Source organism: Labrus bergylta, chromosome 6, assembly GCF_963930695.1.
Source record: "Labrus bergylta chromosome 6, fLabBer1.1, whole genome shotgun sequence".
Lineage (NCBI taxonomy): Eukaryota > Metazoa > Chordata > Actinopteri > Labriformes > Labridae > Labrus > Labrus bergylta.
In genome coordinates this window covers 28150515-28175096 of record NC_089200.1, presented here as the reverse complement: position 1 = coordinate 28175096, position 24582 = coordinate 28150515, and the positions used below count along the sequence as shown (strand labels likewise).

The window sequence follows — 24582 nt, the reverse complement described above, 5'->3', positions numbered from 1 at the left end:
AGAGTGCATCACATGTGTTACGCATGATTTAACTTCCAAACTTCCCCTCTGAGCAGCTTTAGGGACATCATTGGTCCTTGCCTCCAAAGATGTCAAACAGCCGTGTTGTGATGGCTGAAAATTTAATTTAAACTGTTAATCCAGAAACTAGAGCCGTGACAATGAAGGACCATTATCCAACGCTGGCCTTTAGCTACACATGTCACTCTCGGATAGGTAGCTAATAAGAGCCTTTGGTGTCGGAGCGGATCGGGGCAAAGTCAACAAAGTAAAGCTTATCTGGGAGGGAAACAACAATGAGCGAGAGGAGCTGCAGACTTGCCTTGAACCGATAAAACATCACATGGAGCCATCATTAATTGGCCTCATCTGACAGGCATTATCCCAGGGCCTCTTATCACAGCACAGGAAACGCTTATCAAACTACTGAGAGACTTTCTGCTGTAGCTACCTGCAAAAAAAGAATTAATGTGTGGTCTTCAACCTTGATGTGTTAATTGCTGCCTTTTATTTCGAAATGAGCACTTGATGTTAAAAAAAAGTCACTCTCAGCGCGGTCTGCTGCTGGACTCACACTTAAGATTTGTTCTCGGTGCTGGAAGCAGTCGTAACACAGATTTATAAGGAAGTCAAATACTTCTGGATTGTAGAAGAGATACATTCAAACTGGGCGTTTTTCATGGACAGTCTACGATGCGCGTCTAGGTGATAATTAAGTCGACACAAAGACTCTCTAAAAACTTTCTGAAAAGTAATTTATGAAGACCCAGGCAGACTGGATTCCTCCTCTCATGAGAAAAGGATGAACTTGCAGAGTTCACATTTTAGCCTTGGACAGAGTTAATTATGATCCTGAACTCACAAACAAGTGGAGCGACTGGCCGTACGACTGTAACCGCCTGTGCTTGAGGAGGACACTGGAGATGAAATATGACAAAAAGGAGCCAAGTGTGTAATTTGGGGGATCAAACTGTCAGCTGTGTGTATCTTTATAATGTTATGTGTGTGGTGGAGGAGTTGTAAATCTCTTTTGAATACATGTTGTTTTAAAACCATTGGTGATGGGGATGGATATGAAATCTGACTGCAGTTTTAATCAGGTTTAAATCCATTCTATGAAATGAAAATAAGTATGATGCCCATTAGACGCTGACATGGCTCTGGGTCCAAGGATTGCTGCAGGATGACCGACTTTTGATAATATGTATTTATGATCATTTTCTATTACACTTCTAACATGTTTAACTAATCATTTCATTGATCACTCCTAAAAAAAACCCCACACATCCTTTCGTTATGGTGTGAGATTGTTCCAGAAGTTGCAGTTTAGAGCCATGTCCAAATATTAACTTGAGACATTAAGGTCCTGACATTGTCCTGACCTGCTGTTTCACACATTAAAATCACATAGGAAGACTGTCCATGTCTTTTCAAATATTAGAAATACTCTGTTTGCTTTAAGTGAGAGACAGCGTCTGGGCAGAGCATGGAGCAGGAGGAGAACTCTCCTGATACTGTGACTGTTATTCTCTCAACATCACTACAACCTGTACAAGGACGTATCCACAATACATGAGAGTAAATAAATGATACACAGGCAGCTGAGGCAGGCAAGGCTCAATTAACTAAAGAAGAAGAAGAAGATATATTTCATTAATCCCACAAGGGGAATTCAATTTTACTCAATTTCCAGACTTGGTCCACAACAGGACTTGTGGACCATGTCCTGGTGTGAACAGGCGAACAGGCGAGATACTATCGCCAATGACAACTGTAATGTGTACATCAGCCCGCTGCCATGTTTAAAGAAATAAAGCAGGTGACGTTCCTTTAATGTCCAGATCTACTCATTTGGACTTCTGAAAGGCATTTGCAAAGGTCACTAATTAAACAAAGACTTGTAACACTCTATGGATCTCATTGTAACACATTATGTCTTTTAAACATTCACCTTCATAACTGCTCTACTTTTACTCTAATCTACATTGCTGCTTAGTATAACTCCCGTTATTCAGAGCGGGGAGGCTTCTTCATATGTCTCTTTGGTCTTCTGAATTCTCGCCCCTCAGAGGATAATATCTGCACATTTTCAGGAGTACACTTCATGTGTACAAAGGGGGGTACATTTGCTTCACATGCACACAGTAGAACTGAACAACTCCTTTCATCAAACAAGTTATAATAACATTTGAGAAATGTAGACACAGGCTAATCTGGCTAGCCACCGCTAATATACCTCCCTCCATCTAGTTATTTAAACTCCTAGCTTACTAACAAGTGACTTGAGATGTTGGCGTCTTGTAGACAGACCTAAATATGCGTTTTGTTTGAAAGCTAATATCATGTTGCCAGCATCCTTTCATCCAATGGGATTCTTATTTATGATCTTTAACAGATTAGAATTGTGGACACAAGTCAAGTCTTTTATGGGAATTTATGCAGCTAGAAAGTCTGTATCTTTCTACCTTTTCTCCTTATTTCTGATGTGTAAACTCTTTCCAAAGTACATGTACAGGGGCCACTTAAAGACCTGACTGTATTTGTCAAAACGTGCAGAAAGAGGCCAGAAAAAAAGGACTGGGCCTTAATGGGCTGGGCTTTTACTTGAAGGTTTACAGTAGGCTATGTATATGTGTGTGTGTGTGTGTGTGTGTGTGTGTGTGTGTGTGTGTGTGTGTGTGTGTGTGTGTGTGTGTGTGTATTAATATATATATATATATATATATATATATATTGACTTTCCTAAATGTGATTTTTCCTATTATTAAGGGAAATACCCCATACCCCAATGTTCTCACCATTTTGCATAAGCTCATCATGATTAACCGTATGATAACAACACATCCGTTTGAATTCTATCAATTTTATTACCTGCTACTCCAAGTGATTTAGTTCAATTCACCTCCTCTCTCAGCCTCATTTTTATGCACAGATGAATAAATTCTGTCACCCATAAAAACTCAGGATCGATGTAACGAAAGAGAAGATAAATATCATCAGTGGTTCAGTAACAAGTGGAGAAAACCCATTTCTGTAACACAATAAAGCCTTGAAGTCTTAACTTTGATGTCAAAGTGTAATCTTTTCCAACATCCCAAACACAGAGAGATCTCTAGAAGTCAGACTGAATTAACACAAAGCTCAAAGGGAACATGTGTGGGTGAAGGCTCTGAAATTGTGCAAGAAATGCTTTTAATAAATTGTCTTTTACTTTGAGTGTAGACTCCAATACAAGTTTTGCTCCGCAGCTTTCTGTGTGAGTGTCAGCTCTGCTTTTGTTGTATTTCTAAGAGGTGACAGAGACGTGTCAACTCTTATTTTTGTTTCTATATTTATAGAAATAACTCTGCATATGGGAACAAAAGAAGCATCTCTGAATTATGAATGTTCATTACATTTAAGAAGGTGTTCACCAGGAACTGTATTCATAAAGACCACACGTTCTCAGAAAGAGTCACCTTCTACCAACTCAGAATAAAAACATCATTTAGCACACTTTGAATGAAAATCTGAATGTGATGACCAGAACCACACGGGGGTAATATCACCCACCCACACTCTCACCACACTGTTCACCAGCACATGGTTATTGCACTCATCCACACAAACAGCTTACACACTTTGATTTCATTAGTTGATACATTGTAAGATGAAACACACATTCCAGTTGTACTCATCATTATTTATTTATTTTGAGTAACCTGGATGTTGAAGGAGGGAACTTCCTGATCTGGGCAAAAGGCGTGGCCAAGGGCAGACCAAGCACTTATACTGGAGCCGGCTCATTGGACTACTTATTTGACATAGGTATGTTTCTCTTTTCTTTTCTTTTTTTTGTCGTCTTTTTTCCGAATTTTTTTTGGTTTTTGTTCTTTTTTGTTCTTTTTTTCCCCCACAGGTACAGGTATATATGTAGGTTTTTTGTTTTCGACGGGGGACGTGTTGTCTTTTACCATTGTTTTCGACAGGGGGAGGGATGTCCCATCATTTTGGGTAAAATAAAAACCAGCCTTTTCTTTAAAATGACTCCCGTGTCTCCTGATTTATTGCTTGGTCCCTAACATTGATTGTTGGTTGTTGTCATTCAAATGGGATTATACCACACCCACACAATCATGAGAGAGACGACTGATAGAAACAGTTTGAAACTCTCCATAAATAATAAGGTACATGTTATAGTTCGATGCTGTGCTTTGCCTTTGAATAGAAAGTATAATATTCCTGATGAGGGCTGTGGGATAAAAGTGACGAGCACAAATCTGTTGGACTAAATCAATTTAGAAAACAAACAACGGGGAAGTGGAGGCAGCTGTTTGTGGACTATGTGATAAATAACAGATGAATATGGTATTCCCTGGAAGTAAGTGGTTATTGTGGCTGATATTAGTAGGAAATTCATAAACATGTGAATAACATATTTGGAGGGGACATTCCCTTGAGATACGTCACAGTGATCATTGGTGGCACTTATTTGATGGTTGTAATATAACTGAATAACGTGGCTGAAATCAGAGCCGGACACTCTGTAAGAACAGACAGGAATCATTTTTTAAATATATTTAGTCCAAGAAGGAAGATTTTTTTTACCCCAAATTTGGGGGCACTACAATGACGGTCAGTTTTTCTGACTTTAAAGAATAAGTGAGGGGAATACGATCTGATTTTTTATATTATCTCACATCTAAAAGCCTTCTCTTTCGTTTCACCTTTGAAATATTCCTCTTTTTTTTCTCCTTTTCAACACTTTATAGCGTTTGAGCTGAAAGCTTCCTGTGCTTATTTGTGAATAATTAAAGCTAATGTTATAATGGAAAGCCTCCGGAAGAAGCAGGCTGTAAAAATCTTATCCAATGTGCTGCAATTTTTATGTTTTATTTTATAAGAGTGCATAATGTCACGTCAAACTGATGCTATGTTACATTTTCAATGTAAAATGTATGATTCTCCTAAATAAAAAATAAACTTGAAGTCAATATTTAATCCTCTGAACAATATCGAAGATTTCACATTGACAATGGAGGTCGAGTTCATCATGCAAGTAGCGCTAGATTGAGTTTGTATACACCTGCTCTCTGTGTGTATGTGTGTGTGTGTGTGTGTGTGTGTGTGTGTGTGTGTGTGTGTGTGTGTGTGTGTGTGTGTGTGTCTCTGCACCGTCCTCAGTCAGACCTGTTTCACACACAGACAGGACAAGGGCAGACCGTTCAAATGGTTCACAGGTCTGCAAATGCAATAGTCACTGTGAGAGTATGACAGAGAACAGGAGAGAGACGGTGATGTCACCTGCTTAGTTTTCCTTTAATCAGAGTGTTGGCTGTGAGGTGGTATCTTAACACGTATTTATATTGCTTTATTTTACTTGTTTAAAATCTAAGATTCAAGTAGTCTGGTATTAGTTCATGTATTTTGTAACTCAGTAACACAGCAAGCTTACTTCCAAGTTCCACTTCTTTTAAAGATACTCTTTGGGTCATTTTAGCCTTTATTGGATAGGACAGCAGAGGAGAGACAGGAAATGTGGAGAGGAGAGAGTGGAGGATGACATGCAGCAAAGGGCCGAGGCCGGGTTCGAACTTAAGGCCTCTATGACAAGAACTAAAGCCTCTGTACATGGGGTGCGCAACTTAGTTTCACAAAGTATCACAATAAGTATAGTATTGGTACTTATGTATCATGTTAAGTATCGTGAGACCCTTGCTAATACCCAGCCCCAGTTCATAGAACAGTGAGACTAAAATACGAGTGTTATCCACACTCCATTCAGGTTATTTAAAGAGAGGCTTACTGTTTAGGTGCTGCAAAAATCCAAAGCTTGGTGGAAAGAATCTTCTACAGTGGTTAAAAACGAGATGTTTCTCACTCAGCGTTCAGATGCAACATCAAGCAGAAAGTAACACCACTCATAGCTGACTGACTGAAACTGAACTGTGCACAGACAAATTGAAAGCAACACTTACAAACAGAGAGGGAGGGGGGAAAAAACTCACTGAATTATAATCCCTATACTGTATAGATGGTGGATTAGTGGATTTCTGGATTCCTCACATCCAAATGCTGCTGCAGCTACACCTTTACATTCTCACTCTGCGGCTTAAGTCTTTTAGTAAATTGAACATTGAAGGTCTGCAGAGAAAAAAACTCTCCTTCAGTTACTGACCAGCTCTACTGTTATCAACACACACATCTAGTGAAACTGTACTGCAGTTTGAACCCTCTCAAAAATACTTTTACCCTTTTATAATTCTGAGACTGAAATGTACCCCCCCCCCCCCCCCCCATTTAAGAGAGTCTGGGGTTTCAAAACCTTTTCATTTTGCAGGTATTGAGCTGTTATTTAATGTTGAACACAGCTTATCCTCTCTGCTTCATTGAGCACGCCACATCTATCCCCTTATTCAAACTTGTATCGGGTTTTGGCTTGGGGACATAATCCCTTCCCCGGCTCGCTCACTGGCAAAGCCACATAGAATCAACTCATCAATACCACTTTGTTTACTGCATACAGATGACTTTTCTCAGGAATCCCCTTAGCTCAGCGCGCCATATAAAGACATGAATGAGAGTAAGCTCATCACAATTTCATCTCAGCTTTTTTAAACACTTGAGCAGACGTTTAAGCAATTGCAGCAGACACAGATTTCACATCACAATTGTACACAAATCATTTGGTTTGGCCCCGATGAAAGAGGCCGACAAAGAACCAGGGTGCTTTAGCCCTTTTTCTTGACTTGCAGGTATTGCTTCAATTGTACTCTCTTTTCTTAGGATCGGAGAAAGGGCCGCTGGGTTGGCAGCCACAGAGAGGTTTCCTTCATATATTCTGCAGAGCTGGGCTGCAGGACCACAGATACATAACAATGAGGAGCTTTAGGTCCACAGCTTCATCATGTCACACTGAGCCGGGGTTTCCTCATACTCTCTTCAACTCTCACAATACTGCTGGTTAAGCTCACTACACATTATTCTAAAGACAAGAGCAAGAGGTTGATTAAAAGTTGATATTTTAGGAATGCATAAAACAGGTTCTTCTTTTTCAACATGTTCTATACTTTGAAATCCATGAGTTTTAAAACAATACAATCTCATTAATAAGCAAGGCATGATTGTTTCATACCGTGCCCGAGCACAATTGCTCCTCCCTTCCCTCCCCACCGCTGGTCTGCGTTCACTTTAGTGACATTGTTCTGTACCCATGTGTACACTAGCGTATATACCCAGTCCGATACAGTGGTTGGCAGTATGCACAAAGTTGGTTTGCAAATCTGCCAAAATGCAGAAAGAAGAAAGAGTGACCATGGCAACCACTCCGGGACCATCCTGCGAACTGTGGATGTTTTGATGCTTTGCCTTCTTACCAGATCCAGCTGTTAACATTAGTTACCTCAAAGCCCCAAGACTCCATTGACAAAAACACCATCTTTACCTAATCACAGGACATAGTGCTGGTCTAAAGCGGCCTCACAGGGTTTGTTTGTTTGTTTTTATGTGTTTTGAGGGGTTAGCTCCGATTTAAAAAAAACAAACAGAGAAACAGACTCAAAATGAGAAATAGAGGCAGAGTAAACCAACACCTCCTGTGTTCTGTGGGATAAAAATGACTGTTTTGTCAAAGGGATCTGGTGGCTTGGAGAGAAGGAACCGCTGTTTGTATCTTTTCTGTAATGTTGTCAAAGATGTTAGTTCGTTAAAAATGTTAGTCACAGCCATGTTACATGATGTGGCCACTAGGTTAACTAATGTGTTTGTGCAACTCGAAAATGTTTCTACCCAACACTCCGTCAAAATTAGGGACCCCAATTAGATGAGCCATGCTCCATTTTTATTCTGTATGTCATATTAAAACACTGTTTTGCAGGTGCACGGGGATAGCCAACCTTACCACCCGCGTCCCACACACTATAAAAACATCCACAATACCAGTTCAGTGTAGTTAAGATGACAAACACCTCCTTGTTGCTTAAATTCTAAAAAGGTCAATAAGATTTGTCACATTTGTTCAGTAAACAAAGTGCTTTGATTATTTAGATCCTCAGCAGAGTCCTTCACAGAGCAGAAGAGGACTTTAGCTTCTTACAGATCCCTTTGACAAACACACAACACCACAGATGTGTGTGTTTTTTATTGTGAGAACATATTCTTTAAAGTCCTTGAACAAAACAGGAGAGTGTAGGCGATTGTGTAAATCTTGGACACAAATGGACACAATTGGGTTTTCCATGATTTATCCATGGATCACTTGTTCAAAAAACAAAAATCTGATCTTTGTGGAGCTCCAGGAGGAAAACAAAGCTCTGAAATCCTGCCTGTCCAGAAGCATCTGTGCAGCATCAGCGGGCCGGGTTAAACGCTTTGACCCTCAGTCCTCTGTGCCCGGTTGTTTGGACTCTTATTTAATCTGTTACTTCACTGCTCACTCTGCAGCGCTCCGACCCTCGGTGACACCCACAGAGGATTAATTGAAAAGCAAAGTTAAACTAGTTGTTTTTGGAAGGCTTTAAACTTAATTGACTGATGGCTGTTGCTGTTTATATGTCCCTGCTGCTTAAATCCAAACCCCTGCTCACTGGTCACAGCAATAGAAATCCAGCCGGGGTATCTATGTCAGCCCTCTTAATCACTCTGAGGGAGTCTTAATCTCCCCATCGTAAGCACGTCTTATTTACTTGTTTTGTGCTCTTCACTTTCCGTGCAGAAAGTGATCGGGGCTCGGCTGAATGTCATCCTGTGGAGGGCTGCGGTTATTGTTGAAGAGCAGCCATTCATCCTCAGTGTATCAACATGCAGCTTGATAGCGAGCATCAAACATATCTGCAGAGCTGAGAACAAAGGGAACAATTGCTCTATCATATGCCAGTTCAATACACCATTATTTTCCATTGCATTGTTGAGGCGTGTGGTCCCTCCCACTACAAAGCCGCAGAATTGATTCAGTTCAATGCATTCATGCTCCGTGTTTGCATTCTAAATATTCCCTCTGCTGTTATAGTGTTCCTGCACAAGACATTGAATTAATAATATGTTAAAAATGACAACTGCAACTAACTGAGGAACACAATGAGGTCTTTGAGGCTGAACAAGAGAGGACAATTTTACAGCATCAGTTTATATTAACAAGTTTATCTTTCTCAAATCTGTTTAAAGCCTAAATCTAGTTGACAGTCATTCAAAAGCACAACATATCCTTAAAATATATAAATGCTGTGCTATCTAACAAAGTGTTTCACAAACTATCCCACACTTCATAGAAATATTCAGAGACATACTACACTCACCTTTTAAAAATTATGATTTCTTCTTTATAACCAAATTAACAACAAGCTGTGTTTTCAGCCTTATTCAGTAGAGTTTACTGTATTTCTTTTTTTTTTACAACTTACTGAGCATACAGACTGTGAAGTGTTTTTTTTATGTTACATCATTTGAGAAGCTTGTGTTTAATATTCTTGATCAAATGGGAAAACTGTCAACAATATTAAATGAGAATGCAGATGAACCCAGGCCCAGGCGAGTATTTAACAACCATTGAGGACAAACAGAATTCTAACTGGGGTGGCTGTGGCTCAGTGGTAGAGTCCGTCATCTCTCAAACTCCTGCAGTAAATATGTTGATGTGTCCTTGGGCAAAACACTGAACACCAAGCTGCTCCCGCTGCTTCGTCGGCAGCACGTGAATGTGTATGAATGGATTTAGAAAGTAAACAAAGGCATTTTAAGATCATAATTCAAGTTCAACAACTTCCTAACTTCCTTACTACAAATGAGCAGTAATTAGGAGAGTGTTGAGCACAAACTCTTAGTTAATGGCCTTTAGACTATGGTCATGTAGAAAAAAGTACTAATGAGCGCTTCATAATGACTAATAAGCAGCCAATATGCTACTAATGAGCATTACCAAAAAGTTAATGTTGAATATTGTGATGAATATATAATATTGTGTGAATATATAAAGTGTAATCAAAGTTTCTATTTAGCAAAGCTGTGCCTTACACAAACGTTCTTTTTCTGACCTTATAGCTTAAAAATTTAGATTTACTGATTGTAAAAATCCTTCATCCAGTTTTGATTATAAAAATATTACATACAAGTATTTTATTGATAAGTGTGAAGGACCTTTATGTTATATACCTGCTTTTGGGTCAGGTACAACCATGAGTAAGAAATCTGTGAGGCTTAGACATTCAGGAACAAAGTTGTTTTCTTAATTTTCATTACAAAAGGTTAATTATGCTGCGTCAAATATTAGCCTAAGAGTGGCACATACAGATATTTAAGTGTTGATACCGTAGTAGACACTCTTTTATAGAGTACCTCCCCTTTGTGCATCTCTTTGTGATAGCATCTTTAGAACAGCAATTGAGGGGCGATTATTTACTTCAGGAGCTTTGTAATAAAGCTGGGACTGTTTGGCCATGTGCACCTAAACCATCATAACTCACTGATCCTTATCGCGTGGAGCCAGACTGAACAGAAACTCTTACCCTGTGTATATTTTGGAGTAAAGAAGGAAAAGGGAAAGAATTTTAAAAAGCTGAGCAGGCAGGAAGAAAAGACAGAAGGGATAGAAGTGATATTACAGGCCTGTACTGTCAGCATCATATATCAATAACTGCTATATTTACTGTTAATTAGGAGCACAATCCCAAAAACAAGATGCCATAAGAGAGCCAGTGTGAATCTTTGTTAAGGAGTTCTGCTGAATGTTAAACTCTTTAGCTTCCACTTATGCAAAGAGTATCATATTTATTTTTCCATATTACTGTTTTACACACCATTTATTCTGATCTATCCAATCAGAGCACAGTAGACATGTTATGTTTAACGTTCTTACAACAAACGTTTAAACGTTCATACAAGAAAGGTTCAAATTACTTCAAATTAGACTAGAAGGTCAAAAGTATAAAAACTAAAACACACAAAACTATTTCAACACACCATACATGATTTTTTTTTTCTTCCAGGGATTACTTTTTTGCAGTACCAAATGGTTACTTGAGTCTGTAGCTGGGTTTTAACCACAATCATATGAACTGAAACAATCAGGTTAATGTGTTCGCTGCAATTGACCCCAAAAGACTCTACTTTTTGAAAGTAAGGCCTCCACTGCAGTAACATTTTGGAAAGTCCCTTGGGAAAGAGTCCCACAGGGAAAGTTCCTGTCTTAGAAATGCTGCAATACTATCATGTCTCATATTGAAATGTAGCAGAATTTGAAGTCATATGTGTGTGATGTAAAGTGTAGTTTTTGGGGTTTTTCTTTAACTACTTGGAAAGTTTCTAACATCCAACCATTATGTTGTTTTTCCAGAGAGAATCCAAAAACAAAGTTCTTGGTAGGTTTGATATTTACTTGTGGCGTTGCTTGATATAGTGTGTCCTGACAATATTGTGGCCGGTGAAGTGAGGGCTGGTTAAAAAGGGAGATATTCACTTTTATTTAAAAAAAAAAAAAAAAAAAAAACAACAGGCTGAAATTAATGATGATGAGGCAAGTTTTTGGACTGACTTTAGTCACCAAACAAGTTCCTTTATACATCTGTCTCATCCACATTCAAAGCAACCTATGAATGTACTTCACCTCATGAAGCACACTTTGTGTATCATCATGGGTTGGATATGGAGCCGGCCATATGTTACTTCAGCCACTGCTCTTGCCTTTGCATTGTCCTGCATGGCAGAAAATAAAGAGCTCTACTTTGTCTTTTCATGTTACATCACATAGGTAGATTTGCTTTTGCCAGCAATGCTGTAGTTTCATTGGCCACAAAGCTACGACCATTTAAATGTTCTGGAGAGGCAGATAAGATGTTATGACATTAAGGTTGTCAAATTTTACATACTTAAGTTACTTTTCGATACCATGTGTTTTAAAAATGATTAAATCTGTATTATTTTGGGGCGCAAGATAACCTAGCACCTCATTTAAAAAGGCTGTAGTCCTGCAGTGGCCATGGGTTCCAATCTGACCTTGGCTCTTTGCTGCATGTCATCCCCAGCTCTCTCTCCTCCTGACATGCCCTGTCTCTCTACAACTGTCCATTTCTAAACAAGGCAAAAATGGCCACAAAAATGACTTAAACTGAGCTATTTTGGCAAAAAGAAAAGCTGCTGCAAGGGCAAAAGAGAGAGAACTGTCTAAATTTCAGAAATTTGTACTCAATTCTAAATGTTGCATAATGTATTTTGTGAAATGAGGACAGTATGCAGGAGTTTGCTTGCAACATTTTGGTCATTAGAAACAAGAAATTACCAAACATTGGGTGCCTAAGACTTGTGTTTGTACTGCCGTAGTATCAAAAAAAAGTATCAAATCAACTGATTTTTACTAGACCTGATCAAAGTTTAAAAATCTGGCTGTGACAACCCTTTCTGAGATTTAGACACATCTGAAAGGTAAATATGAATCTTGGAGACATTGTAGATACTCTGACAGTGTTACCTTACATAAATGCACTTTCTTGAAATGATAGGAGCCAAATAGAGGATTTTCAGATGGTATTTTGGATTGTAAGCAAAAACAAAGATTTAAATAAGACTCTACAAGGATTTCACTTTGAGTCTTGTAAGCCGTTAAAACAAAATTCTTACAAACTGTATAGAAAACTATGAATCAGAGAAACATGTTCTATTTCTAAAAGATGTTTAGCTTACATGCAGTTTTAAAGTATGAGGTAGGGATGAAATGTTTGGTTTAAAAAAAAGAAAGTAAGAAAAGAGCTTTATATTACGATGTATATCACTTCCCTGAGAGTACAGCCATCAATGAAGGATTTTATATCTTTATCAAGCATTTTTATAGTGAAATGTGTCAAGGAAAAGCGGTAGAACATCTATAACTCTCCCAACAAAGAGTTAAGCGTTTTCAATTCTACAGTGAAGCTAAACTGTTCTTGAAATTCAGCTGGCAGACACCCCTCGCTACTCATCCGTCGATTTGATGTGTGCTTCAAGAACCTGGCCCGAGCAGACCGACCGTGAGCCAGGAATACAAACAAACCAAGAAGCATCCTTGGCAAGTCTGAGTTTAGCATCGCTGTGGCCCGAGCATGTGAGGTGGTCTCCATCAATCCACTTCTGTGCTACAGTGTAATGCTGACTTCAACTCTACTGTTGGACTTAGAAATGTGTTGGATTCACATAGAGTGTCATTACCGTCTGGATGGATGAATGCATTTAAACCAGGACTTAAATATGAAGGCTTTTCTATGGATTCACCACAAAATAAGAGCCTGCGTGCTTGAGTCGTCTATTTTGCTCAGAAATTAGAGGTTGCATACTGTATGTGTTACAGCACATACATTTGAATGAAGCAGTGGATAAAAAGGTCAGTGAGACTGAAAGAAAAACATTATTCTATTAGGCTGAGCTATTGATAAAAATTAGGATTTTTTTCCACTTGATATAAACTTGTGAAAACATCGTTGTCACTGATTATTTTAGATGTTTTCCAAGAAATTAATCCAACAATGGTGCTCAATATCTGAAGTCTCCCACTATTTCTTGTCATTTGTCTTAAAGTTGACCTATTATTCTGGACCCTATTTTAAAACCCACATATAGTGTCACAACGCTGGATGCCCAAACTAAACAACTAAACATGAGCAAAGTTTCAGATCATGAGGTGAATGTATGTTGGGAGTAATCCCAGGATAAATCTGCACTGTGCCTCTAAAGTGCTCGTTCTGCAAATCACACGACAGTTCCTTCTGGACACGCACCTGAGCTGTTGAAATCTAGGCTCTCTTCTCCCAGCACTGCAGAGCATGTTTTAGGTTTCACAGACTGACAAAATGAAAGGTGAGAATTAGTTTACTATGAGATCTTTAACTTTCACATCAACAGCAGCAGCAAGTTATTGCTCATTTTGACCATATCGTGACAAGTTCAGTTACATTTGTCAATTCAAATTGAACTAGCTGCCAAATGAAGATAAGACTTAAAAAACAGGATGATCTCATACACTGTGCTGTATCTGTCAAATGAAATGCTCAACAGTTCCTCTTGATGAATAATCCTGTTTTTAAAGGATGAAGGACCTCAATCTTCACGGTCTAATGTATTTCATTGGAAGCCCCTCAGCTCGGCCTTGTCTGATGATAAAATTCTGTAAACTGACATCTCAGTGGTGGTTACAACATTTTAATAAAGCTATACCTGGTACTCATCCCTCGACTGCTGAGCAATGCATTCTGCAGTCTTAACTGAAGTGATGCTGTGCTGCTATTAAGAAAAAGAAAAGGAGAAACATTTCAAAAGACTCTAGAAGATTTTTGATTGTATAAAAGACAAAAAGATATTACCGTCGCAGACGACCCTGATATATATTCTATCTGACAACAATTGCCTATAGTTTCCATGGTGATTTACTATAATGCAATCGGCAGACAAGAAAAACAATACCAAGAACTCTTTTTAAGAAAATGTCAACATGAATACCAAAAGATGAAGGCGACTCAACAAAACTGAAACATTATTTGAATGAAGGACTAATTTAAAATTTGCTAGAGGAAATAAACAGAAATATGGACTATTGTTAATTATTAATTAACCAATGAGATGTTCTTGAGGTCAACATGTAAATAAATGATTTTAATATCAAATTAAACAAAAGATAACAAAGTGCATTGACAGACAAGAATATAACTGAATATTGGTAGAGTTAGTATTTCATCCAAGTTGTTGCATGAACAATGCTTTGAAACGTTACACGTGACAATGTCACAAAAACTTCAGTTATCTTTCAATATGGGTTAGGGTTAGGTTTGAGTTTCATTGTATTACTCTAGCATTTGTCTTTCACCAGCAGAGTGTGCTACGTATATGGATTACAACAAGCATTATCACTCAGAAATCAAATCAAAGAAAGATATCTGCAGATTTATTGGTATCGGATTTTTTTCTCTTCTTAATAGCGATATCGTTAAAATCCCATATTGGTCAGGCCCTAGTTGTAAAGGACACAGATATCTTTTTTTTTAGGCATACACAATCTGCCAATATGTTTGCAGGGTGGTTTTACATTTCCGTTGCAACATTGCAACACTTACTCTAATAAACCCATCTATTCGGACCCTTATCATATCCTTAAACAAACTTTCACTGTGCAAGTAGTGTGCATGTCTTTTTTCAGGATTTGCAATGGTGTAATAATAGCAAAAAAGTCCTTGGTTTTTCCATTTATTCCCTATAATAAATGAAGCATCTCTTTTGTGTGCTCCATATCTCAGAGGGCACACATAACTTATTATTATCACTAGAAGAATAAAGTGTTAATGAAAGCCGTCGTAGGGAAGAAGCTTCTCCGACCACCTGTTCAACATTTTCATATTCAGTGAATTAGAGCTCAGGTTCCCATATGAGCACCTTCCCATCTGTTTCAAAAATATATCAAAGTTTGGTATTCAACCACGGTGCATGCTTTGCTAAACACAGACACCTCAGAGCTCCCTAAATTCAATGTGTGTTTATCACAGTTTACATACTGTCTTCATATGTCTGCTGTTTGTTATTTGGTTCATTCGAGTAACGTGACTGTGTCCTAATGTAAGTGAAGATGGGCGAGTGGAGTTTAAGTAGAAGACTCAAGTAAAAAAAAACATATCATGACTATTATTTTATTCTATTTAAAAATTTAAAACACTCAAGCATTATTACAATACTGATGGACTTTTATCTGAAATCAATTAAAGCAAGGACCATTAGTGTTATCAGGACATGCAACCATTATTTGGATGTGGCTGTTAAGGCACTTTCCAGCAGCTTATCAAAAATAATGAGAGTCCGCTAATCTGCAGATAAAAACAAAGACTCACTGAAGGCTGAACTAAAGTAGAAAACGCTTCATTAATATGCAGCAGCAAAGTCTACAAGCACTGTTTGCATTATTCACTTAAGGTTTTATGATGAGGTCTTTCTTTGGATTTTTCCCCATCTATCAGAAGCAGCAGACAGTTCATATAACATCAACCAAACAAAGACAGTAAATGATCACAGTTACTGTCTTAAGGAGTCATTTTGCAAACAGAAACGTTAAAGCAAAAGAGGTCACTGTGTGTTTCATTATGTTAGAAATTAATCCCATATTATTTCAAATATGTAGATGCTATATTGTGCAATGATTTTGGTGCTGCAAAAGCTGAATGAGTGTTTAAACGCAAGTCATCAAATATAACTGCCAAGCCATCTATCTATCTATCCACAAAGCTTTCTATCCATCCATCCATATACTGTATCTATCTATCCATCCATCCATCCACCTATCCATCTCTTTGGCCCTACATTCACTATGTAAAACTGCATAACTATACTTCTTCCCGCTCCTTTTCAGATATGTAAATGGATTCATCATGTGTTGACTATTTCTTTAGCACTATACTTTTATTGTTAGTAAGTAATATTTTGGTTCTCTGTCTGTCTGCCCATATGTAAAATCACTTCACCTTTATACATGTTCAAGGGACACTTTCCAATCAAAACAACTCTTGCGTCACTTATGAGCACGCAGGGCTTAAGTTAGCAGAAATGAATATGCAATAGATGGTTTGAATTACAAAAAAAAGTGTGGATAAGAAAACAATCAGAAAAGGCATCTTCCTCTTACGGTTCCACGAGCATAAGCATGTTGAGATGAAAACACAAACATGGCACTGACTTCATGAAACAGATTCACTTTTATATTGTGTCTACTTGATCTAACACCAAGTGTCATGATGAAAGGAAAGGTCAACAAAAAAGGTGTATTCGACGTAACTACTACAAAATATGTTAGGTACTGGAAAAAAAAAGACAAAAATCTGTTCTTTGTGTGAGTAAAGAGCTGTTAAGCTTATGAGCCTAAAATAAACAAGATCATGGATCATGGAACATGTTGTTGCTTTTGTTACTTAGATAGTTATTGGTAATCTTTGACTTCATTCTGAAGGCTTGGGTCTTGGATTCATTTAAAAAGCTTTCCAAAACTAATTGGATGAGTTTTTTCATCTCATCCTACCCCCTTTTCAGACATGGACTAGTTCCAAAAAGAAAAATCCGGACATCACAGAAATTATGCCCTCGTTTTTGTTTGCATTAATGTTTTTGTTGTTGTTTTATCACGTTAGAAAAATGTTTTAAAAAGGAAAACGAGGTGTTAGAGAACAATGCGCAAAACTTGAAACACAGAGAAATGTGCAATGTGCAGAGATGATCAAATGTATATAAGGTGCATTCATGTATCACATAGACCGAAGTCATGCAAAAATGTATAAAATGTAAAGTACATCAGAAAGCAAGTTCACCAACCCAGCAGACTCTCCATATGACATCATGTGACCACGCTGTCACATCTGATAATAGAAAAAGTTCCTTTGGAGGTGAAAGCTTCAGCTGGGTACCAAGAAATCATCTGAATAGAGCGAGCGTTGTTGTTTTCTTCTCACTCACGCGACTTTGTTTTTCTCTTCAACAGGTCTAATAGTATAATTAAATCATGTATCATGAGGAGACCTACTGTACGTCAGGAGTGCACTGTCTACACTTTGCAGATCATCTGTGATGCATATTCATCTCCTGAGCAGAGGAATTTAAACAAATATGGATGCCAAAACAGAATCACTGATATACTAAAGAATTTAATTCAGTATAATATGATAAGTAGTCGTACATTTCCAGAATTCCTGAGATAAATACACTATTATGTAGAATCAAACTAATTAAATGTAAAATACTATTTTCCTTCGTGCCACAATCTAAAGGCAGAAATAAAAATAACATTTATGTTAAATTATCACAAATGCAGAAATGCTTGATGGAAACAGGAAGCCACATACAAAAATAATAGAAAAAAATGTTCTCAGTGTTGTATTTTTAAACCATTTCTTGGTATATTCTATGTAAAACCTTTGCAGCCCTTGTTGCTCAAAATATTGCTTCACAAAAAAACAAAAATTGGGCATCCTTCACACCATCCTGCTCAGCACCACGTAAAGTCTCATTGTCCAACCATTTGTAAAATGTGTGATCATTCTGATTTGATCGGAGTTAAACCCATGAGCTGCATTTCAGTTTTTGATTGAGTTTGTGAGGGAGGTTGAACGGTTAAAAAAAAAATGGCAAGAAAAAGGTAACACTTCATTCAACAATCTAGACAATATGCATGTCATATGTCCGAAAAGCTAATAATTATAAGCCATTTTTTGCAAATGCTACCACAACAAATGTAACAGGTTTTGGTTTTTTTTAAAAGGGATTTTACTTTAAACGTTCTGTAGGTAATCAGTGTAAAGTAAAGACAGACTGTAAAGCTATAACAGGTGTACTATGTCATTTTGTACTGTAAAACACATTTATTTAAGTTGAACAAATAAAATGAAATTGTGAAGCCAAACAGGCGTGGAGTAAGGTTTAGTATTTCGAGTTCGCTCTGCTGTGAATATTATGATTTTTTACAGAAAAGAAAATAAAGAAAATGAGGTTGAGTACTTACAAATATGAACTTGAAGTGATGGCGGGGACTTCAGGATCTGACACCTGAAAAGAGACACAACATTATCAGCACAACAGCTCAAAATGGAAGAGGCACAAATGTTAAATGTTAAACAAAGTCATTAAAAAAGAACAATTGTTCAGGGCAGAAAGGATCTGGATCAGCTGGTCTAAACTGTCCCATCCTGGGTTGCAGCAGCTCTTTGGTTCTTTAATTCATCCTTGTGCTTTTTTCTTTTCGATTGTTTACTTTCAGAAAGTTGGCATTTAAAGTGCAGCGCTAACTCCTAAAGTGAAATCCTAACTTTTGACTGCAGGGGATACATTCAAAAATGATAATTGTGAGTGAGTTTTCTATTTCGGGTGTTGTGAATGTCCTACATTCTGTTTAGATACAGGTAAGGGTGGGGGTGGAAGGATTTTTCGTCTCCAGGGCCCAAAGATGTGTATTCCTCTTGCTGAGGAATTCTTTTGTTCTGATAAATTGACATTGTCAGTTTCCCACATTGGCTGTGTGTGGCTTATACTATGGGGAACAGAGGTGGGAACACAGATGCTACATATGATCGGCGTCAGTCAATGTGACAGTTGTTTTTTTCTTTTCTTTTGAGGGGGGGGGGGGGGGGGGGGGTCTATTTTTCTAAATCTGAACTTCCAAGTCGAGGAAGCAGGAAAGAATAGGAATTAATACACCTACACTCCCCTTCTCCCTTTAGAATGGCAAAAATCTCTTTGTACCCACATCATAATTACTGGTGGGCGCCAGTTCAGGATTGTTATCCAGGCCTCCTGCATACGTTGTTTTGTTTTTTTTTAAATATAAAACAATGTTTTGGGAACATGCAACTGACAACTAAGTCTTTTCTAAAGTTCACTCCAGTTTCTTTACGCCGTGCTAATGTTAAGGAACAAGTATTACTTGAAGTTGTGCTCCTTGTTGAAGCACATCCTCCTATTTACAGAAGCGGCGTTCTCCACAACCACAGCGAGCAGCCGTGATGCTGGGCGCAGAGGAGAAGGGATGCTGTGGACGTGTGACTGTAGAGAATGATGTTAATGAACTCCATTGTGGTGTCTATTCTTAGTCTGACACGTTGATACTATCCAGAATGTATGGTCTTGTCTACTCAGGGTATTTAAATGTGTTCATTGTAGAAAGAATCAGTTTCATTTCCTGCTTTTAAAATTAAGTTTAAGTTTAAACAAAATGTTTCTCTTTACTTCTATCAGTTTAATGTGGAAAAATACTACGCAAGGACTTTATTTTTTTAATTACTGGAAGTAAAAAAAAAAACATGATAAAGTGTGACGCACTATTAAAAAGTATAAAAGGCTCTTTTTTGGGGGAGTTGTCAAAGTGAATGGTTGTATAAAATCAGTGTAAGAAATGAGACATCCTGAGAGAACTGCCCACAGAGAAAATGCCATCAAGCTTAAAAATTGTTTAATTATTATTATAGACCAGGGTGCTGTAGGAAAATGTATGTTTTAAATGTTATTATAACACTATAATAATAACACACTACAAACACAATTTGTAGTGTGTGTAGTTTATTTTTTACTGCCTTCTAATTACAACTGTATTTGATCTGTTTTGCTTTTATAACTGAACTGTTTTCATTTTCTTCTCTTTATTATTTGTCTTTTTTTTAATATTTCTTGTTTCTAAAATCCTCCTGCGGCTTTTAGAATCTTGCTATAAACACTAAAAGCAGTTTGCTGGGACTTGTGCATGGTTAAAATGTTATATATGTATCTCCATGTCAGACAAACAAATAAATTAAATAGAAAGTGTAACAATGTGAACATATATGTTTTAATATTATTGCTGCAAAAAATATAATAATAAAATAAATATTACATTTTTGAATCAATTTTTAATAGTTTGTCACAGTTATCGTGTTTTTAACTGCATATTAGAAATGTCATCATTTCCCATCTAAATTTTTTTTAGGCTTTTATTTTGAATTTCTGTACTGTTTTAAGATGAGAGTACTTCACCTGCTGTTTGAATTCAACCGTGCTTTTATTTTGAAATAAAGTAAGTGTCTTCATGTAGATCAAAGGTTGGATGATCTTCAACCACAGAAAAATTAACTCAACACGGATCAAACACTAGACAAAAACAGCTCTTTTTTTAAACAATAAGACACACTTTCTGCAGCCGCAGAACCACCATGATCATGAAAAAAAAAACACTTTTTAAAACCAGTGTTTGTAATTTTCTACTCGCAAAAAGCAAAATCTTTCTTGGCAAATAGTAGCATCGATATCTGCACGATTTCTTTTGTCTCTTTCCCTGAGAAGTTGTAGTGGTGCACGGAGGGCTACAACTTTAGTCCAGTGTTTGTTGGTGTTTTGTTTTTGGCCATTTTCGCCTTTATTGGACAGGACAGCTGAAGAGAGACAGGAAATGAGGGAAGGAGACAGTTGAGGGTGACGCGCAGCAAAGGGCTGAAGTTGGATTCAAACCTGTAGCCTCCATGGGACATAGATATAACTGCTGCTGAAGAAAACCTAAAACTTGATGGTTCTTGAAAGTCCTGGTGTTGAGAAACCCTGCTTAAAAGTTGCATAAAACCTTTTAAAAAGATGTGAGTCATGTCTCTGTGCTCAGATCATGGGCTGTAGATGTTAATGGATGAAAAACAATGATTCAAACAAATGACAGCTATTAGTCTCCAAGGACTTTTTAAAGTGCCTTAAATGTTTCCATGAGCTTTACACCACGCATGATACGATGAAGCTTCTGATTCTGAAGAAAAAAAACATCAGTTCAGATGGAAAACTAAGTTCATGATGTTTCTTAAAAACCTGCTTCACTTTCATGTCATGCAGAATCTTTGTCCCACATCCCTGTCCTTCAGCCCACCCTCACTGTGTACAAACCTCTGGCTTACAACACATTACATCTTAGAGCAAAGAAAAGTTTGAGACGCAGACATTAAAAATGTAAAAGGCACTAATGTTATGACCCTCTGTGCACAGCTAAAATATACTTAACTGCTATTAATTTATCCGTAGAAAAGCTACTTGCATATCTTGTGCCCGTTCAAACACATACCACACGCTACCACAATCTGAGCTGGACTACTTTTCTATTGTTGGATGTGACCTTACACAACTGCACTCAATTAAGCGTGCTCCTCCTGCAGACAGAGCATGTTTTGATATCAGATTAAATGTGTTTAATAAGTTTTTTTCATAAAGATCTGCCGTCACACCGCAGACCCTTGGAAATTTTCGGACCTTTTTTTCTTTCTGACGGTCAAATAAGAGCCAATTTCCTTCAATGCCAAACCCATTATGATAACTTAGGTTAAATGATTTCCAGCCTTTAAGACCAAGAAGAAAAAAACACACACACAATGAGCTAAATACTCAAATTATCAAAGCCATTTAACATTCAGATGGAGTCATCTGCTATCAAACACAAGTGATCATCCAAGTACATTAGACCATTAAAGGATTTCTAAAGACCCCCAATCTGTCAAAGAAATGTAATTTAGGCCCTGAAAAGGTCTTCATTTGTCAGGTTATGATGGACAGATTCAAAGAGACTAAAAACAAGTGAACATGCGTCACGAGTCTTTTTTTTTTTTCCATGCTCATCCTCGTCTCCTGGCTTCACGCGGACCCACCGCTCCTGAACTGTGCCGGGTCCATTTCCTGTGTGGACACATGCTTTCTAAGTGCTCCTACAATGGACGCCTTGATTGGGCCTTAATGTTTACAACCTGAAAAGGCAGTCCAGCACGATGAAAAATACATATCCCTGAAACACATTGGCCTTTTACCTAGGCTTTATGGTGTATTTATAACCACTTCTTTACAGCATGGCAGCAAAGTGAAAGGCATGTTGGAATTAAATTACAGCATGTTACCTTTTTCTGCACCAGGTACATTACAGAAGAAGCACTGGGCTTACAGGAATGTGCCTGAGGGCACACTGGAGTGCAGGAAATACCTCTGATAGGAAGCATATGGCTCATTTGATTTATACCTGACCTGCAAACCATTCACAAGAGCGTCACCCTGACCGAGAGTACAGCCAGGTCTCTCTCTCACAGGACAGTGTGCTCCCAGGAGGAAGGCAGCAGAGTGACTCAGACCCCTGAATGAATGTTTGATTACTACACTTACATGTAAAAAAAAATAAAAACAGGTGAAAAAGGTGGAGGGCATTTCAACTCATATTAATAATCATAATGATGATAATAAGAAGGAGGAAAGACATAAAAAGAAGTACGAGCAGAAACAGAAGAAGAAGAACTATACTTGTAGCTCGGGGTGTAACAGCATTTTTTACTCATCCCTAACCATCACAGTTTGGTGCATCAGTCTTTTCAAGAGCAACAAGACCTGCTTGCATCTTCAACTCAGTTGTGTGAGGAAACTTCTGGATTATGTGCAGTGTGTTATTGGAAACACGTCAACCATTTTAACGAAAACAAGACGGCAGCACCCAGAGGGGCCGATCGGCAGAACCATGAAAAAAAAAAAAAAAGCGTCAACAACTTGTCTGCGCTGTTTTTAAAAAAGACAAAGGGTCAAAGACATTACCGGAGCTAATACATTTTTAATCCTATGCGTGCATATGCATTTCTAGAGGATCCTGTCTAGTGGTTACTAAAAGTGCTTAAGCCTGGTTACAATGTCTCATCATGTGCACGTGAGCCAGCGCCCTTTAATGGCGTACAGAGATTGAGCCCGAGTAACCGCTGCACTTACTGTTTCACTCGAGTCACAGATGTTATTTTGTCTTATTAAACATTGGATTTATTTTAGATTTGGAAATCAGGAGGTGTTATTCATTTCTGTGCTTCTTATTATTTGCATCTTTTTGTTTCCTTTTCCTTTCTTTTTTAATGTTTAAGACACAACAGGTGAACCTACTATCACAGGCAGTTTAGGTCAACATAAATCTACAAGAAGAAGAAGAAAACAAGCAGAAATGTGTGCATGAGCCTTTCTCGTAGTTGTTGTTCTCCACGAAAGCAGCTTGTACTGCAGCTCAACAAACAACAACAGCTCAAAGCATTCACCTTTACTCAGCCGGAGCAGATTTCAAGTCACATACTCTTTGTTTAAGAACACTGCAAACAAATGAGGTGTTGAGAGATCGCCTGTTAGCCTTATCCACTGCTACTACTTTTATGACATGAAAGTTAAATGTTGCAAAGCTCATACAGCAGCACATTCATTTTATTCACTTTGTCTCAAACTTCCACATGTCCCTCTCTTGTGCTGGTCCCGTTCAACATTTACGTAGAAGGAGTGATCTAACTGGAGGATTGAACGTTGGAAGCATTATTTTCTTCTCTGTTCAGACATTCATGGATAGAATACAAAATGTAAACTTTTAATTTTAGAAAATGAACATCTGAAATAGGGACTGAAGTTTTCTAGAAAACAGTTTAGTGAGTGGTAGACATTTCTGAAGAACTATATTTGAATTTTCATCCCCTGCTCAAAATAAAGAGTTTGTAAGAAATAGTACACCTCACTTTGAGTTTTTAATAGCAAAAACAATCACCCTGCCGTCTTTAAATACCAGAAAATACTTCTGTGAATAATATTGTTGTTGCATAATGACATTTACAGAAACCAAAGCTGAACAAAATCTGTTTATGATTGGGATTAAGTTATAAAAGATTTTCAGCCCGTTCCCAAGAGGGAGAAAAATGCCTGGGGCTCGCTTCTCAATGCTTCTAATATTTACTTAAAGCTTTAACAATTGTAGGAAAACAAAAGCAATCCCTAAAAGGTGGCAAAACAAATGCAGAGCTTTGCTTTGTGATTCTTACTAATTTTGCGCTTCCACACCAAATGTGAGTTGGACAAGTGGTGGGATTTAGGAGATTAGAGAGTGCTTCTAATGCACTGGATCTGTCTGATATTAACACAAGTGACCTCAAACCTGACACGTCAGGTCGCTTTCACCCGCTCTGCAACCTAAAAAAGCAGCCAGGGAGCTCAAATAGCAAGCAGGGAATGTATAGATTACATGCAGAGTGTAGGTGCTTAAGAGTGGCTGCACTGTAGTACTTGATCCACAGTACACGCTACACAATTGGATAATCCGTTAATGAAGCAGATTCTGGGGCAAGTCACTTAGAGCAC

The 24582-nt window shown here is 37.9% G+C and overlaps 1 protein-coding gene across 3 annotated transcripts in view; it reads right to left on the bottom strand.

Annotated features, from left to right (window-relative positions):
* The window catches only part of lpp (LIM domain containing preferred translocation partner in lipoma), a 179166-nt gene that overhangs the window by 138273 nt on the left and 16311 nt on the right, over positions 1–24582 (bottom strand). For all 3 annotated transcript variants that reach the window (XM_020631561.3, XM_020631578.3, XM_020631569.3), the window contains one exon: positions 18461–18504. The gene's annotated coding sequence lies outside the window, so the exon portion shown is untranslated. The remainder of the gene's footprint in view (positions 1–18460; positions 18505–24582) is intronic.